The following is a 19,218-nucleotide window of genomic DNA, read 5'->3' on the forward strand; positions in this document are numbered from 1 at the left end:
TCCAGAAATTTTTAAAGGTCATACATGAAGGGTAAGAAATAAGAATGGCATTATACTCAGCATTCAAATCTTGGTTTCTAAATACTATGTTCCAGTAAATGAAACAATTCTGCTAGGAGAAAGGGCTGGTTCCAGAAATGGGGCAGAGAAAATACATGTGAGCTTTGTGTTAAAAAACTTATCAAAAAGACACAAAAGCCAATTTTAAGGGGCTCTCCTCGCTAAATTTTGGGATAATCTGAGCAAATGACAGGAACTGATGGAAAAATGATAGGAACTTATTATAGTACACTGAATTGTCTAAATTGATAGTTTAAAAAATACACAAAAGATAGGATAAGGAAGCTCTTATTTACAGAGGAATGCCAACTTATAAATGTATTAGGAAAGAAATATGAAGTCATTAGTTTGCAACTAGAATTCTATACCCATCCCACTGTAAATCAAGGATGCATGCATAAGAAACATTTTTCAAAAATGCTGGCTAACGGACACATGAAAAAAATGCTCAACATCACCCATCATCATGGAAATACAAATTAAAACCACAATGAGATACCACCTCGCACCAGTCAGAATGCCTCAATTAACAACTCAGGCAACAACAGATGTTGGGGAGGATGCAGAGAAAAAGGATCTTTAATGCACTGCTGGTGGGAATGCAAACTGGTGCAGCCACTCTGGAAAACAGTATGGAGGTTCCTCAAAAAATTAAAAATAGAACTACTCTACAACCCAGTAGTTGCACTACTAGGTATTTATCCAAGGGATACAGGAGTGCTGTTTTGAAGGGGCACATGCACCCCAATGTTATAAGCAGCACTATCGACAATAGTTGAAGTATGGAAAGAGCCCACATGTCCTTTGACACATGAATGGATAAAGAAGATGTGGTATGTATGTGTGTGTGTGTGTATATATATATATATATATATATATATACACACACACACACACACAATGGAGTATCACTCGGCAATCAAAAAGAATGAAATCTTGCCATTCACAACTACGTGGATGGAACTAGAGAGTATTATGCTAAGCAAAATTTGTCAGTCAGAGAAAGACAAATATCATATAGCTTCACGATACAAAACAGATGAACATAAGGAAAGGGAAGCAAAAATAATAGAAAAACAGGGAGGGGGACAAAACATAAAAGACTCTTAAATACAGAGAACAAACAGGATTCCTGGAAGGGCTGTAGGTGGGGGGATGGGCTAAATGGGTAAGGGGCATTAAGGAAGACACTTGAGATGAGCACTGGGTATTATACATAGGGAATCAATCACTGGAATCTATTCCTGAAATCATTATTGCACTATATGCTAACTTGGATGGAAAGGAAGGAAGGAAGGAAGGAAGGAAGGAAGGAAGGAAGGAAGGAAGGAAGGAAGGAAGGAAGGAGAGAGAGAGAGAGAGAGAAAGAAAGAAAGAAAGAAAGAAAGAAAGAAAGAAAGAAAGAAAGAAAGAAAGAAAGAAAAAGAGAATTTTAAAAATGCTATTTATACCCCTGGACCCTGTGTTTGTTTCCTAGGGCTGCCATAACAAATTATCACAATCCTCGGGATTTAAAACAACAGAAATGTATTCTCTTACAGTTCCAGAGGCCAGAAGTATGAAATCAAGGTATCCGCACAGCCATACTCCCTCTGGAGGCTCTGGGAGAGAACCTTCCTTGTCTCTTCCAGCTTCTGGTAGCTATCAGCATAACTGGTGGCTACAATATTCCAGTATCTCCCCATTTTCACATGGTCTTCTTCTGTTTCTGTCTTCTCCTCTTCTTTTTAAATTTTTTTTAAGTTTAGTTATTTTGAGAGAGAGTGCATGTCCACGTGCGAGAGAGCATAGAGTGAGAAAATGGGCTGGAGCAAGTTGGGGAGGGACAGAGAGAGAGGGAGACAGAATTCCAGGCAGGCTCCGCACTGTCAGTGCAGAGACCTTAACTGACCGAGCCACCCAGGCGCCCCTACTAGTGCAAAGACCAATATGGGGCTCGAACTCATGAACCATGACATCATGACCTGAGCTGATATCTAATGTTTAACTGACTGAGCCACCCAGACACCTTCCCTACCCCTGGCTCCTGTCTCTTATTAGAACGCTTGTCATTGGATTTGGGACCCACGTGGACAATCAAGAATGCTCTAATTCTGAGATCTGTAACTTAATTACATCTGCAAACATCCTTTTTCCAGATAAGGAAATAATCACAGATTTTGAGGCTTGGGATATGGACACATAATTTGAGCATCACCATTCATCCCATTACACATTACACACCCTTTCTTCGGAGGCTCCTGAATGACGTGCTCTACCAAAACAAGAGAATAAAGCAAAAATAGGAAGCACTGGATCTAGACAACTGGGGACTGAATGCAAAAATATGTGAAGAGAATTCTCAGAAAGACGAGGAGGAGAGAACTCAGAACAACTATGCAGCAGGTATACAGAGCAAACAGTCTAGACTGGAGAAGGTAAATGGAGGCTCTAGCAAGGAGGCCTCAAAGGAGTGGGAGGAAGTAATTGCCCAAGGTGTTTGAAGGCACGAAGAAGAAATGAATAGCTTTACTGAGTGGTTTGGGAATGAATTAGTGAGACTGTCAAGAAAAACTATCAAATAAAAACCTCCAGGAAAGCAAAAAATTATTGTATTTTATTGAGTGTTTTTCTCATCCCAAAACTCATATATTGCAACCTAACCCTCCATGAGAAGGTATTTGGAGTCAGGGCCTTTGGGAAGCAGTTGGGAAATGAAAGCAGAGCACTCCTATAGGATCAGTGTCCTTATAAAAGATGCCACACAGAGCTCCCTCACCCTTTCTCCACATGAAGTCACAGTGAGAAGACAGCCATCTATGAACTAGGAAGTAAGTTCTCAACAGACCTTGATTCTGGACTATCCAGGCTCCAGAAATGTGAGAGATTAATTTCTGTTGTTTTTTTAATAGAGATTTTTAAAAAATATTTTTATTTATTTTTGAGAGAGAGAGGAATGAGCGGTGGAGGGGCAGAGAGAGGGAGACACAGAATCCCAAGCAGGCTCCAGGCTCTGAGCTGTCAGCACACAGCCCCATGTGAGGCTTGAACTGAGCCAAAGTCGGACCCTTAACTGACGGAGCCACCCAGGCACCCTGTTTTTTAATAGAGATTTTTAAAAATGTTTATTTATTTTGAGGTTGGGGGGGGGGAGAGGCAGGGAGGGAGGGAGGGAGGGAGGGAGAGAGAGAGAGAGAGAGAGAGAGAGAGAGAGAGAGAGAGAGAGAGAGAATATCCCAAGCTGGCTCCATGCTGCCAGCACAGATTCCAATCCCGATGCAGGGCTCAATCCCGTGAACCATGAGATCATGACCTGAGCCAAAATCAAGAGTTGGACGCTCAACCAATTGAGCCATCCAGTGCCCCTTAATTTCTGTTGTTTACAAGCCATACAATCTATGGTAGTTTGTTGTGACAGCCCGAAGACAGAACATGTTATACTCTCCAGAGATAACCACAACAATATTTCCCATCCCATATGCTCTGCTAGAACCTTGCCACTTCTCCATCAAGGGGAAGAGTGTATCCCCATATCCCGGAACCGCATCATGAACTATTTGACAAACAGACTAACTGCAGAAATCACTCTGTGTGACTTCTGAGGCTAGATCATGAATGCATTTCTACCTTACATACTTGAGATGTTTGCCTTTGAATCCAGCCATCATGCCATGAAGAAACCCAAGCAGTAACCTGTGGAGAAAGTCATAGGAAGAAGAACCAAGGTCCTCAACTGACAGCCAGTACCAACTTGCCAGCTGCGTGAGCCATCTTGAAAGTGGACCGTCCAGTCTCCAGTTGAGCCATCTCAGCTGAAGCTTCATGGAGCAGAGATAAGCCTTCCCCAAACTGCAGAAAACAGGTATGACTAGAAAATCTTCAAGTTCTCTTTGAGCTCTAAAACTCACTCCTTAATGTGCAAATGTAGTATATTTAGGCCCATTAATCATGTATGTGCACATGGATGTTACTAGACATAAACAGGTTTTATCTACTCATTAAAATAAGCATAATAGACTTTCTAAATGCAAGTACTTTAACAAAATTGTAACTCTTTACAAGTAGATCACTAGATCACTTTTATCAAATATGATCAGCTTTCTTCTTTCCATTCCATTCCATTTCTTTACATTCCATTTTTGTCCAAATTGGGAAGAGTATCCCTTGTGTAATTGAATATATCCATATATAGTTGTTGCTTTAGTTCACACGCTGGATCATGGATCCCAGCACGTTTTTAGTCCTTAGGTTACTCAAATGTATAGCTATGGCTGCGAAAGAAACATCACTTTATAGTAAAATGAGTCTGTGTAGAATATTATCAAAATAAAAATAACAGGAAACTGCTGAATATCTCTAATGCTGCAAAGGAACTTAGATTTCTAATAATGTGAATGTGTGATACACTCAGGTAACTAGATAAGGGGATTTACCCTGAAGACACACGTATGCAGATGCTATCACTACTGACAGTGTACAAATATTCCTCCCCACTCTGTAAGGGGACATTAGCAAAAAGCAGTATGGAGCCAGTTTTGTAACCCAAGAGACCAGAGACGGTGCAGGATGCTATGGTGGAACATCAGAAGTGAGGTAGATCTAAGCTAGGTACCAAGGGAGGGGCAAAGGACACTATGACTTGTTAAAAAGTCCACAGGACAAGAGCAGATTCTGGACAGGAGATGAAGCCAAGGTTCAGTAGCTGAAACAATACAGAAGCAAGCAGAAGGGAAGCAAGGAGTGTGGTAGAAAGGCTGTAGGTGGGGCCAAAGTGGCATGTGCCTGCCTCTGTGGCCCAAGGACATGTGATACCTGGACTCGGTTGACATGAAGAGTAGGCACCAGTGGTAAATCATTCATGCCATTTCTTCAAGTAATGCGAAAGACAAGGAGGAGGAGAGGAAGATGATGGAGGAGAGCACTGTGAGGGAGGATCCTGGGCTATTCTGACACAAAGAGAAACAGATTGGGAGGCCTGTACTCCTGACCTAGGCATACCTGTAATCTCATCATTTCCATCCTAATTTCTCCATCTGGGAACTGCACAAGTTAGCCCAGACCATCTGTAAATCCTTTGCTAGCTCTTAAATTTATAAGGTCTTACTAAAACAGAGTTTCAAATTCTTTAAGACTCCATTAAAATAATCTTTGGAAGATTCATAATCCAACTTTATTACTCAGGCAGTACAATTTTAGTTCAGCTTCTTAACACTTTGGCATCTGGTATTCCTGGGGCCCCTTGGAAAGAATTCCTGATTGTCTTCTAATAGGGTAGATCCCAGGATGGGGTTAGAAGCAAAAGACAGACAGATGGGTGAGCTGCTCTAATCAGCTCTAGTTGCAGTTTTTTTTGGGTTTTTTCCCCCCTTTTTGAATGAGAGGTTAGTCTTCCCCAAATCCCAAGCCTCCACTCCCTAATTTGGAGATGAACCAGATGATTTCACTGGTCTTTCCCTTCTCTGGTTTCTATGACTCATCAGCTATAGCAACTAGGGTGGGGTAAAGAAAACAATTCTAATATTCAGGTTATGCTGTAGCTCCAAAGGAAGGAATCTGAGAAAAACTGTTAAGATTGAAACAGAATGAAAAAAAAACAATGTAACTCACAATACTCCTAATTGAGAAACTGTTCCCAGGATGTGTCCCTACATTGAGTGCCCCCATCTTTCCTCTGTAAATATCACTTACATGAATGTTTTTTTCATCAAATGTTTTACACATCTTTTCTATGAAATTGCTAAAATGCTTATTAAAATAGTACAAATAAATGCCTAGTTGATTTTGATTGTCCATGTCTTGAAAAAGCAGCCAGTGCCTAACTATAAAATTCAAGGAACTCCCAAGACAAATTCACTCAATTTAACAAACAATGAGTATTCACTATATGCCAGGCACTAGGGCAGGACTACAGCAAACTCATAATAGGAAAAATGGTAACTCCAACCTTAAGGTGTAGCAGAGGTAAATAAGTAATTACAATTTGACAAATGTATGAGACATGAAATCAAAGTACAGGGAAGCCCAATGTGAGAATGACGAATACAGTTAACCATTAGAGAAAGGAAGTAAGACATTCTGTCTTGGCCAATCCATTCAATTACTCATAGCTATTTGAAGTCATTGTGTAACCACAGAAGAGGAAATGTAACATATACCCCATGTATTCTATATCTGTGGACAGTGTCAATGCAGAGGTGTGACTGTTTTTAGGCAAACCATTCTGGTATAAAAACAGGTAAGAAGGAATAGTCACTAAGGACGGTATATATTTATTTGGTTGATGCCACTAATGTGAAAATTTGAAAAAAATTTTGGAACTCCTCTACTTAAGTATTTTCCTCAGAGCCTAAGGCAAATCTGGGTCTACTGAGAGGAGCTGAACAGCTAGAGGTCATTCTGAGCCAAGGCTCATGACTAAACGGGCAAAGGATAGTAGGAGTTTCAACTGGAGTTAAAAATACAGGAAACCATGATTAAGCCCTTACTTACTTACATTGTTTGATGGAGTCAGCAGTATTGATTTTCTGGTTTTAAGAAGTCTGATCATTCTGATACGAGGTCTGAAGTGAATATCTATCAGTCCAATAAAGTTTTCAGAGTTCCTGAGATACTACATATTCAAAATCATGTAATACAATTTAAAATTACTTTTTTGGGGGGTGCCTAAATGACTCATTTGGTTGAACATCCAACTCTTGATTTTGGCTCGGGTCATGATCACAGGGTTGTGAGATCAAGCCCTATGTTGGCCTAATGAGCCCCGTGTTGGCCTCCACACTGAGTGTGGAGCCTGCTTGAGATTCTCTCTCTCTCTCTCTCTCTCTCTCCCTCCCTCCCTCCCTCCTTCTACCCTTCTCCCCCATTCACGCACACATCCCCCCCTCAAATTAAAAAACAAAAAAGGTACTTTTTTGTGAGAATGTCCAAAAATATAGTGGACTGAAATGGAATCTTCAGTAATGACATACCTATGGTTGAGGTACTTATACATCAAAAAAAGTCTGAAAAACCAATATTCCATGGGCAAGGGACTAGCCAACCAAGCTGGTTACAGTTTCCAGTGAATGACATTGGCATGATGTATGTCTCATTCAAAATGGATTCAGTTAATACTGTCAGTCCCTTTCCTCTTCCAGAGCCAGGGGCATTGTAGAGTATTCTGGATGGCTGGAACAAACTTAGATATGACCCCGGACACCTGGAGAGGAAAAAGAGAAGGCACAGAATTAGTGGATGCACAGTCGGGCTAGAGATCCCTGCCAATCACTCCTCACAAAGATTGAGCACTCTCCGCGAGCGGTACTCTTCCTTCATAAACAGAAATCTTTCTCAGAATCACTAACATTGATTCTGTTAGTTTTTTAACAAATTACTCTATTAATAAGTAATGCACATAATAAAGTTAACTGTTCTGTATTGTGAAAAAAAAAATACTTGAAGTCTTCATACCCTTCTCAGATATGAAACCGGAAAGGAACGAGGGGCAGGAGGCATGGTAGAGACCCACATGAGCTGGCAGAACTGGTCAACATGTTACTATTTTAACTGATTAAGTCAACTTTCTCATTCAAGGATATAGTACTCGTGTTAAACACTTACCATTAACATAATTATCCCACAAACATTAAAATGTTCTGGGGAGGAGCCCATAGCATGACTTACCCGGGCCCTCAAGCCTCTAAAGGGAGGGCAATTTGGGTTTCAGTTTGGGCATCTGGGCTCAGCTGCTTGGCTCATTTTGTTTTTCTTTCGTATACCCCAGAGTCCAAGTTTTAAAAGGTTAGGAAAGAGACCAACTAGGTAAAAGTGGCATTTAAAGAGCTAACCATTCTTTTTTTTCAAATGACTTTCTTGAGAGGATACCAACATTTTTTCCAGATTTACAGCGTACTTCCAAACGATATAATTAGAGTTTAATGCCCCAAAGAATAATTTTTTTTTTTTCACAAAGAAATCCTTACTCCATGTAACTTGGGGCTGTGGAGGAAGGAGAAAGCATCTGACCAAGCTCGTGTGAGGGTCTGCCCTACTTATCACTCCATTTCTGACTTGTCCAACTCCAGGAGATTTAAGATCAGGCCACATTCTCCCAAACGTGGCAGGTATCATTTAGTACTGCAAAAACAGAGGTGACAGATGGCCAAGTAAGATGGATCATCAGAACCTTCAGTTTAGACTGAAAAATAGCCTTCCCAGATGTTCCTGCCTTCAGGCTTCCCTACGTTCCATTCTGCCCCCAAATCCTTCCTACACATTATATATTGCCATAGTTTCCATGATAGAAGTTCAACCGTGTTGTCCACCTCTACTGCCACCTCCATTAAAAAGCTTTTACTGGGGTGCCTGGGTGGCTCAGTTGGTTGAGCGTCTGACTTCAGCTCAGGTCATGATCTTGTGGTTCAAAAGTTCAAGCCCTACGTCAGCCTCTATGCTGACAGCTCAGAGCCTGGAGCCTGTTTTGGATTCTGTGTCTCCCTCTCTCTCTGTCCCTCCCTGCTCACACTCTGTCTCTGTCTCAAAAATAAATAAAATACTTTAAAAAATTAAAAAGCTTTTCCTTATTCCCCACCTCAAGGCAATGCCACAGTCTCTAAGGCAATCAAAGCTTTTCAGTGACAAGTTCCCCAGCATGCTTTCTTAGATCCTTTGGGTCCCTTCAACCAAAGGCACCCTGGTCATGTCTTAGCCATACCAATGACCTGCCATTCCAACATGCTTTCCATGTTTGCACCAACGAACATTGACTCTACTTTGTCCCTGAGCTTGAAATTTCCCTTCCGGTCTGGCAAACTCCTTTCAAGTTTTAGATCAAAAGACATCATTCATTGATTTGATCTGATGATACTTCACATTTATGTAGTGACCTGCAGTTGTTTTTTTTTTTAATTTTTAAATATGTTTATTTATTTTTGAGAGAGAGACAGAGCATGAGCGGGGGAGGGTCAGAGAGGGAGACACAGAATCTGAAACAGGCTCCAGGCTCTGAGCTGTCTGCACAGAGCCCGATGTGGGGCTTGAACTCACAGACCGCGAGATCATGACCTGAGCCGAAGTCGGACGCTCAACCGACTGAGCCACCCAGACGCCCCAATGTGACCTGCAGTTTAAAAAGAACTTTTAGAGCCATTTTTTATAATATTTATTGGAAGTCCACTAGAGCCTATAGAATATGCTGGGAAGGTATAAATATCAGGATTTTACAGATGAAAAGACTGAAACTCAAAGAGGGGAGAGAGAAGGCCTTAGCAAATGAAGGAGTGGAGACTCTAACTCAGAGCTCCCTACTTCCGCCTCCTCTCCACACCCCATGCCTCTTCCAACAAACTCTGACTCTGGGCTGCCTACTTCTGAGACTCAATTTCTCACACTTCTCTCTGAGTTGCAGCTGACAGTCTTAACATTCTAAAGACTCCCCCATCTGCTGGATGAGAATTAACTCTAGCACCGGCTCCTTGGAGGCAGAAGGCTTGGCTGACAGCAAACTCAGCACTCCCTAATATGCAAAATGACATTTTGGCCTTAGGCACTTAGTAAGTTACACAGTCCTTCCTCCTCAAGAGTAAAAGTTTTCAGGCACTAGAGTGTAGCATTAAAAAAAAGCCAAACTGAATTAGGGACTGACCCACCACTTTATTAGCCTCCCAACATGCACACATACACAGAGACATTCAAGTCTCATGCACTGTGATTTCACTTTCCCTCACCCTCTTCTTGAACTCAAAAGAACTCATTGTGCAATTCTATGAAATTGCATTTTGGAATTGGACAGAGACTCGTGCCAGCTGCCCGTTGTGGCAGTTGGGAAATTATAATCTGCATCACTTTTTGTGGGGCAGAGGGCAGACATTATACTTGCAAAATGCATTCCATTATTTATTTTTCACATTAGTAAAACTGCTGTGTGCATAGTGTTAGAACAAAACACAAACTTTGTAAAATACATTCTACATCTTAGTCGTCGAGAAATGTTAACTTTAAACAGACTGCAGTCACTTGATCATTTATTCTGGACTCATTTCTCACTTTGAGTTGCACACTTCAGGAGGAAATTTAAATAATATCTCATGGAGAATAAGGCAGTCAGTAAAACTGGTTCTGGACACAATATCCTCTTTGTTTATTTGGAGTCTAACAGGCTAAAACCAAAAAACCTTATAGTTTATTTCTGGAGAGTAAGTTGGGCAAAAGGCTTGCTGGAAGAACACCTCGAAAAACTGTGGATGTTTACTTGGCATCGGGGAACATTACCTGCAGATGATCAGACCTCAGAACTGTGTCAAAGAGTAGCCTTTTTTTTTTTTTTTTGCCGCACCAGGAAGAAAAATAGATTTGTCCAGACAAGTTTTGGCTGCCAGGTAGAATGTTTTCAAGAGGTTTTGATATACGGTTTCTCTCAAATTGTTTAATCTGAATTTGTATGTCTTTTGTTGATCTAAAATGAAATAGAGTAACACTGAGTGAGTCAGACAGTAATATACCACCTAAATAATGTTGTGCTTTTCTTGGTGCATAGTAAGAAACATACATTGGTGATTTGTCTCATTACTGATGACTCTAATTTTAATCTCTTGGTTAAGATAGTTTCTGCCAGATTTCTTCAGGATTAGGTAAACAAATAGGTATATTATACTTCATAATAAATATCTAATAGGGAGATTCTTTAAGACTATGTGAATATTTCTATTTGCCATCAAGTTTTCACCCACCATATTTAGCACCCTTCAAGGATTCTTAGATACATAATTATTTCTATAATTATTGCAAATAGATTTTTCTGATTCCATCATTCCCTCTGGATTTATTGATTGGCAATAAATCAACTGTAGAACAGAGTATTTCCTTCTTCCCCATTTATTTATTCCTTTATGCCAGGATGAGCTTGTGGATTACTATTTTACTTAAAGCATTATAAAACATTACTGTCATCATTTCATGCTCAAATGTTCCCAGACATAAGAACTCCTTTAAGCTAGTTCCTGGGTTCTTTTGGCATGCACCCATCACTCTTTGAGCACTTTCTTATTTTCTGGTGCAAGATGATGCTTCAGGTTCATCTTGTATTCTCCCTGCTCAGTCTCGGAATTAATAATTTCTCCAAGGAGCTTTGATTTCTTTTAGTGAAGAAGAGAATTTAGAAACCAAGATCTGGGCACTAAGTGTGTTCATTGCTTCTAGAGTATCATTGCTTCTAGGCTCTATCAGCAGAGTTAGAAACTATGTATTCATACACACACACACACACACACACACACACACAGCTGTATCTGTTTCTCCCACTCTCTCTGTATATTAAGTACCATGGATTCATTCTGATACTTCCAATTCCAGTCCAATACTACAGGGTTGATTCTTGCCTTCCCCTTCCCCATGATTCTCAGTGTATTTATTAGCTCAGTTAATCTAGTATATAACCAGACTCCCAGTTACTTCGCCCTAGTAAAGAGGAAGTGGGGGAAAGAAAAGAAAGAAAAGGCCAGCATGGTCCCAGACATGCCAGCCCCAATTTCCTGGTTTATCAGCCCAAAAGTGATACTTCTCCCCTCTAAGTTGTAGACCCACATTTTGAGTTTACAGTTTCCATAGGACATCACCTTAACTGTACTGCTGACATTTGGTTGAAAACATAACTAGTTGTCTTTTTGCCAAATCCACATTCTTCCTCTGATATCTTCATTTAAGTCAGTGACAGCACTCAGGCTAAAAATTTCAGCTGTCTTTGAAACTTTCATTTCATAATTCCACACACACAAGCTATTTCATGTGCCATGACCTTTAATTCATCTTTGTATTCCCAACACCTAGTGTCTATTACCTACTTGTGACTATATTACATGAGTGAACATTCATTTGGGGGATAGGGTCAAATCTGATAGCTGCTAACTAAATGACTTCCCAATCTACACCTTTTCCATCCACTTGCTAATTCATAGAGTTTCCACCTCCTCACTGTCTTTCCTCTCTCTAAATAATTCTTTATATTGTAAGTATCCTAAAATTGATGTCATCTTGCTCAAAAAGCCTTCAACATCTCCTCACTGCTTTTGGAATCAAATCAAACTATCTGGGAATAATACTCTCCACACTCAGGCTCTAACTTACCTCTTCCACTTTATCTCCCATTTATCTTCTTTCCCCCTCATGCTTGTCACATGAGCATATTTGCTATTCTTGAAAATCAGCACTTTTCATGATTTTTACTCATGATGTAATGCTTTGCTTCCTTTTTCATTTTATTATTTTTGAGAGAGAGAGAGAGAGAGAGAGGGCAAGAGCGCAAATGGGGGAGGGGCAGAGAGAGAGGAGGACAGAGGATCTGAAGCAGGTTCTGTGCTGACAGCAGAGAGCCCCATGTGGGGCTCGAACTCATGAACTGTTAGATCATGACCCAAGCCAAAGCAGATGCTCAACTGACTGAGCCACCCAGGTGCCCTTCTGCTTCCTTTCTTGTCCATATTAATATTTTACTTGTCTTTCAAACCAAATATAAAGGTCATTTCTATCATGAGCTTCTCTTATTGTCAAGTACCGCCTTTTCTTATTCCTATGCACTACTGTGCTAAATTCTGCTCTGTATTACAGCTAATTGCACACATCTATCTCTCCTACAAGATTAGATACTACCCTTAAGACCAAAAAAACCAATCTTATTTATCTTTAAATCCCAAGAAATTGGCATAATGCACTACCCCCAATAGATGCTCAAAAAAGCATCATCAAATCATTTCCAAGTTTTGCTGATCAATTGGCAATGAAGAATTTCATTGTTCCACCTCACCTTCTAGTTAGTCCTTAATGTTTATAAACCTGATTTCCCACTGACTGGCCACTCTAATGAAACTTCCGATTGGTGATAATAAATCCAAGCAGGTACAGCTTTACGTGCAAAAGCATGCAGGCAGGGACTAGATGGCTAATCTGTTGTTGGTAAAAGCTGGCTAAAGAGGATGTTGCATTAAAGCAGGGCTCGGGGGAGCCGCAATCCCTGGCATCAGTGTAGCACTGCCTTACTGCAGTGTGATTCTTATGATTAACATGCATATACTCTCCTGTGCTGTACATTTCTGGGTAAGCCAAACCTAGGATAGTGGATGGAGAAAAGATTCCCCCTCCCCCTCCAAGAAATGCAGGTGCTCAAGAAAAGGGAAGGAGGAATTCAACCTACTAATCACAGACTCTTTAGGTTTCTTCACTTTCAAAACACTGATTAATTCACACTGTGGCTTTTCCTCCCATTCCTTAGAGAATTAACCAGGCTACTCCATGCATGGAAAGCAATAGCTCCTTGCTTGATCCCTTTCTAACAATAGCTCATATATTGAAAGCCAACGTGTATGCCAAGGCAAACCCTGTACTGTTTGAATCTTCCTATTTGATGAGGCAATCTAAGCCTCTCATCCTAGAAATGGACATCTGGGCCTCAACTCCTTCAGTAACTTTTTCTTGGCAGCTCAGATCCAATCCCCAGATAGATGCTTTGTGTATCTGCCCCTACATACCTTGATAAGTTTAGACATTAGCCAAGGTAACATGGTGAGAATGGATCAATGAGATACATCTCCTTTATTTCTACATACATCTCAGTGAGAAACTCAATAAATCTTGATATCAAATACTTTTTTATGCTTTTTTTTTTTAATGCAGTGTGCCTTATTTGAACGAGAGAGAGTGTAAGCAGGGGAGGAACATGGAGAGGGAGGACCCAAAGCAGGCTCTGTGCTGAAAACACAGTTGATATCAAACACTTATACGGTTTGATTAAAAAGGTACCACGTACCTGTAACACATAACAAACATCTTAGTATGCGAATTAGTGAGACACTTCGGATTTAGTGTGTTCATAATAAAATACTAAAGTGTTATTTCCCTTCTCTACCCTAAACCCATGCCTCCTTGTAATATGTCTAAAATGTTTACAACGTCCAAAGCCATAATCCAAGGAGAAATGGAAAGGAACAGGTTAACTTCCTTTGCAGTTGCAAAAGAAGATCCAACTAATGAAACTATTTCCAAGTTTTGGTGATCATTTGGCGATGAAGAGTTTCATTGTTTCCATCTCACCTTCTACTATTCCTTAATGTTTATTTATTTACTTGGTCAAGTGATACTTTAATAGGCTATAAATAAAAATCCTGTCTTTGGAGAGTATCAAGAGCCACAAGTGGGCTAGAGCAGAGAGCAGAGGCAGAGTCTAGAGGCCAGGAAGAATCAACAGGCTGTGAAGAATCCTTGAGCTTGGTTATATTTAAATGGCTTCATCCTGCGGGGACCCCTGAAAAGCCGCAGACACATCTCCTGGGGAAATTCCTTGGGCTCCTCCACACTGTCATCATGGCTCTCCACGTCCAGGTAGACGTCCAGCAGCACACACAGGCACTGCGGCTGGTTGGTCAAGAGCTGATGGCTGGACTGAGGGACATAGCTCCTATAGCACACGATGACCTCACTCTCCATGCCCTGAATGTTGTCATCATTGCTACTGTTTTTCTCCCCTTTCCAGTTCAGACAGAGCTGGAAAATGGGTGGGATGGAGGAGTAGCTGGGGTTCAGCACCACGGCAGCCTGGAGTTTGGCTGTGCCCCTTTCCATGAGAGCCAGGAGTAGAGATTGGTGTCCTCAGCTAGTCCCATCTCCACAATGTCCTTGGTGAAATGTAGCTGCAAGTAATCCTCATGGGCAATTGTGTGACCCACTCCACCAGGCAGGAGACAACCTTTGCAGGGAAGAGGTACTGTCAACCACTGGTAACTGGTTCAATGCCATGTTCCAAGGATGCAAACTTTGGAGGGCCAGGTGGGACTGCACCCTAGTCTTCAGCAGTTTCATGGTGGTCCCCATGTGGCCGGCGCTCGGCAAGTGTTCAGCAATCACCGTGTGCTGAGGCTATTCTTTGCGGGAAGAGGAGGTCACCTAGCTTCTGTACCCAGAAATATGGGTCAAGCACATAGTCTCTCAAAGTCAGGATGCCACTGAAACTGATACTGAATGGTGGATTCGGAGTCTTCTTTCTGTGATCTCCTGGATACAAACAGCTCAGGACTGAGTGAGGAGACAGAAAGTCACCTGCACTGATGGGGTGATCAGCTCCGTGGTGGTCATCACTTTGGCTTTAATCATCATGGTGTTGAGGTTCATGAGGTAGTAGAAAGTCAAGTGAAGCACACTGTCATCTTTGCACTTCAGGTCTAGCATGACAGGCAGCAGGTGCCTCTTCAGCATCTCCATGCACTTGTCATCAAACTGAACTTCCAGTGAGGGCCACTGGCATTTTGTGGTCTGTTCCTCCTCAGCATCAGAGTCACTCTCATCATCTTAGGAGTCTTCAGGAGGCTTAAACAGAGCCTTGGCTTTGTCCACACTGCCTTCAATCGCCACAATGTCTTATGACAGGCCCGCCTACATGCAGCGGCCTGGACAAAGAGGATATAGAGGGGAGATGGCAGGTGTTTAGCTGTCTCATATTGCTTGTGAGCCTGGTCAAACAGTAGGAATAGGTACTCTTACACTGGGAGGGAAGCCTGCGTGATGCTACTGAGGCAAGCCTGGAGGCTGCTGGGGTACCCTTCTTTACCTCAGTCTCCTTGAAGATCTCCTACTTGCTGGACAGGCACTGTACGTACTTCTCTGTCAGCCTTTTCCTCTGCTGCAGCTCCCAGTCCAGACATGCAAGGGTTTGCTGGTGAGGGTCTCCTATGGTGACTTCAGCCTTGCTAATATCTGGAGGAGCCTCTGTATAAAACTCTTCTAAACTGACCAGATCAATTTCTTCAATGCTTCGACTTAAACTCCAGACATTTGGTGATTTCTTTCTGCAGGTGTATCACCTCATACAACAGGTTCTGGAGCTGCACATGACAGGCATCTACTTTCTACTTGGCCTCATGGGTCTGATCTCTTGCCTTCTTCAATCTGATATGGGCTGATCGATTAAGCTTCTTCAGAGTCATGAAATGCACACAGCTCTGGATCTTCTAATCTTCCATCTCAGTCTTTTTCTCATCTTCTTCAGCTCCCGGATCTCAGCCATGAGCCTCCACAACTCCTGTGTGTACTTACACAGCTCAGTCTCTGCCAGGGTCCCACAGGTCTGCCTCAGCCTCCTTGCTCTAGTATTTACCTTCCTGTTCTTTGTCAGAATGGTTATGCTTCCTTTCGGATGGAGCTCCATCACTTTGGATCACTTTGGGCTTGTTTTTTGCTTGATTCTGATGACATGGTTGTTTGGCAATGTCAGGAGGAGACAGCAGAGACTGCATGCAGCCTCAAAACTGTCCAGCAACTTATTCCTTAATGTTCATACACTTGATTTCCATACTAGCCACTTTAATGAAACTTCTCCTTTTACTGAAGTTATATGGTTTTCTCTGGGGCTCCTTTCACGATCCTCCTCTCGTGATGCTCATTTCTGCTATGTTACCTTATCTATTTCTCTCAGTCACCACAGACATACCGATTCCCAAATCCGTACTAATGAGATCAGGCTCCTGAGTTCAAAACTCAAATTATCAACCCTCTTTGATGTCAACTACCTCTATTAGATTCAACATACTGGTAATAAGACACTAAACAGTGTCCTTTCTTTTTTCTCCACCTCAAACCAAATTCTTCTTCTGCATCCCTAAAATGTTCATGACATTTGAGATAGTTAAAAACATGTTCACAATTTTTTTCCATAGTCCTCCTTTCAAGAGGTGGAGCTTGAGTGTGCACTTACTGACTTGTATCTCATGAGGAGAATATGCCAGATGTGACAGTATTTGACTTCTAAGACAAAAAGACATTGGGTGCCCTCTTTGCTCTTTCTCTTGGAGAGCTCACTCTGGGGTAAGTCACCTGCTGTCATGAGGACAGTCCAGGAGACCTATGAAGAGGTACAAGCAGTGGGGATAAGGCTTCCTGACGACAAATAGTGGAACACGGGCTACACCTTTTTGAAAGTAGATGCTCCAGCCCCAGTCAAACCTTCAGATCACTGCAGCCCCAGCCAACAGCCAGACTGCAACTTTATGAAAGACCTGGAGCCAGAGACACCCAGCTAAGCTGCATCTCCTGACCCACAGAAACTCTAATACATGTTTGTTGTTCTAACTAAATTTGGGGTAGTTTATTTTGCAGCAATATATAACCAATACTGCATCCAAACCCAGAATCCAAGGAACAATGAAAGGAAACGAACATTTTAACTGAAATCTTTCCACTCCTATCCACATTTGTCCTCCTCCCTCTAAATGAGTAACATCACAATTTACCCAGTATCCCAAATGAGAAATTGGGATTTCTCTGGAAACCATATTTGACTTTTCCTACCAACTGCTTCACTAAGTTACCATTTTATTTTCCTGTCACTTGAGCCTAGCCCTACTCTTATTGCTTTAATTCAGGGCCTTTACCATTTTTTCAATTATTTGTAACACAGCTTTTCAACTTTTCTCTTTCCCTACAGTCTTTCCCACCTCTATTTCATTCTCTAGACTGATGCCATCAAGCTTTTTCAAAAGACTACCTGCTCATGTTGTCTTTATTTAAATTTACTACTAGTTCCCAAATGGCACAACATTCAAATGTCATGGAATGGCATGTCTCTCCCTGGCCAATAGCTTTTTCTCTCAAATCCCAAGTTCAGAGCCTACAATCTGGCCATCTTTCACCTTTGCATATGCTTCTTTCTTTTTATGTAGAAGATCTTTCATTCTTTCCTTATAACCCTTTCTCACTTCGAAAAGACTCACCTCAGGCTTCACCTCAGACAACTTGCCTTAATTATCAGGTTCAGGTTATATGACTTTTTTATGTTACTTTATCAGAGCACTTACCACATAGTTTAGTATTATGTCCTCCACCAGAATGTGAGCTCCTGGAAAAAATAAAATCTGTCCTTGATACCTAGACCTTCATTTAGGCATCCATCCAACTTCTATCTATTAAGCTGAAACTATAAGACAGAATACCAGGTTAGGTGTTTGTGACATAGTATGAACAAAACAAGTATGCTTCTGTTCTTACACAGCTTGTAGTCTATTCAAGAAGAAAGACAGTAAGTGAAATAAACAAATACTATGGTATATGAAAAAAAGAATATGAGAGTAACAAGGAGGACCTACTTAAGACTGTGTGACATACAAATACACTCAGACATTTCCTGAACTAAATGTTTTCCAAGAGGTACGTATAAATTATACCTTCACCATGGGTGTAGGGAAACCAGGTCCATCGCATTCTTTCCAACACTGACTCTGCTTGACCCAGGGTTGCCACAAACCTTCAATTTGTAAAAAAGAAAAAAAAAAAGTACTACCTGCAAAGTGCAACAAAGAAAAGTGCAACAAAAGGAGGTATGGTTGTACAAAAAAATCAAGGAAAAAGCACAAACAGGATCAAATACATGCTATAAGAGACTTGATTAAGCACAAATGAAAAACTAAGGCTGGATTTATATATTTATCAGGGTTACTCAAATTTATGGCTAAGATAATTTCAAAATAATCACTTGTAGGACCACCCGTTTTACTAAGTAAAAAATAATATTAAAAATTGAAAGCCAAGTCTTTCTGGAAGGCAGCTATGCTCACCACTTGCCAAGTCTTTCTGGTATTTAGAAGTCTGAAGAAATCATCATCTAGTTTTTTTTAAAAGAGCAAATTCCAAGGGAATCCCTGCCTCTCCCTTAGTTCACTGCCAAATGATTCACAACTAAAATATGTCTGGGATATGGAAGCATGTGACAAAGTTGAAAAAAAAAAAAAAAGCTCAAGTCCATTAAAAAAAAGCTCAATGTTTTAAAAAGGGAATGGCAGGGGGTACGTGGGGGGCTCAGCCTGTTAAGCACCTGGCTTCAGCTCAGGTTATGATCTCGTGATACGTGAGTTTGAACTCCACATCGGGCTCTCAGCTGTTAGTGTGGAAGGAGCCCGCTTTGAAATCTCTGCCCCTTCCCGGTGCTCTTTCTCTCTCAAAAATAAATAAACATTAAAAAAAAAAGGGGAATGGTAGGATGAGGAAGTTACATATTAAAATACATAAAACAATTTTACTAATAATTACTCATTAAAAAATATTTTATAACGGATTATAAAAATCAAAACAAAACTTGGTAGTTGAGAATAAAAATATTCAACTGTTACTTATAATAGTTAAGATTTCTCGAACTAGTTCTTCTACTAGTTCTTTTACTAGTTCTTTTAC

At 41.0% G+C, this 19,218-nt stretch overlaps 1 long non-coding RNA gene and 1 pseudogene across 2 annotated transcripts; both read right to left on the minus strand.

Moving 5' to 3' along the window:
* Positions 1-7,038: 7,038 nt before the first annotated feature.
* LOC147580252 (uncharacterized) lies at positions 7,039-18,217 on the minus strand. Its single transcript, XR_015252682.1, has 2 exons — positions 17,850-18,217; positions 7,039-7,237 (listed from the first exon to the last, which is right to left on the minus strand). It is a non-coding gene; the product is annotated as an uncharacterized LOC147580252 (long non-coding RNA).
* Positions 7,039-18,315, minus strand: LOC147580251 (THO complex subunit 5 pseudogene; annotated as a pseudogene). The gene is made up of 2 exons (XR_015252680.1): positions 18,216-18,315; positions 7,039-17,890 (listed from the first exon to the last, which is right to left on the minus strand). The product of XR_015252680.1 is annotated as a THO complex subunit 5 pseudogene (transcript).
* Positions 18,316-19,218: the final 903 nt, after the last annotated feature.

Source organism: Puma concolor, chromosome B3 (genome assembly GCF_028749965.1).
Source record: "Puma concolor isolate L17-30 chromosome B3, mPumCon1.1.hap2, whole genome shotgun sequence".
NCBI lineage: Eukaryota > Metazoa > Chordata > Mammalia > Carnivora > Felidae > Puma > Puma concolor.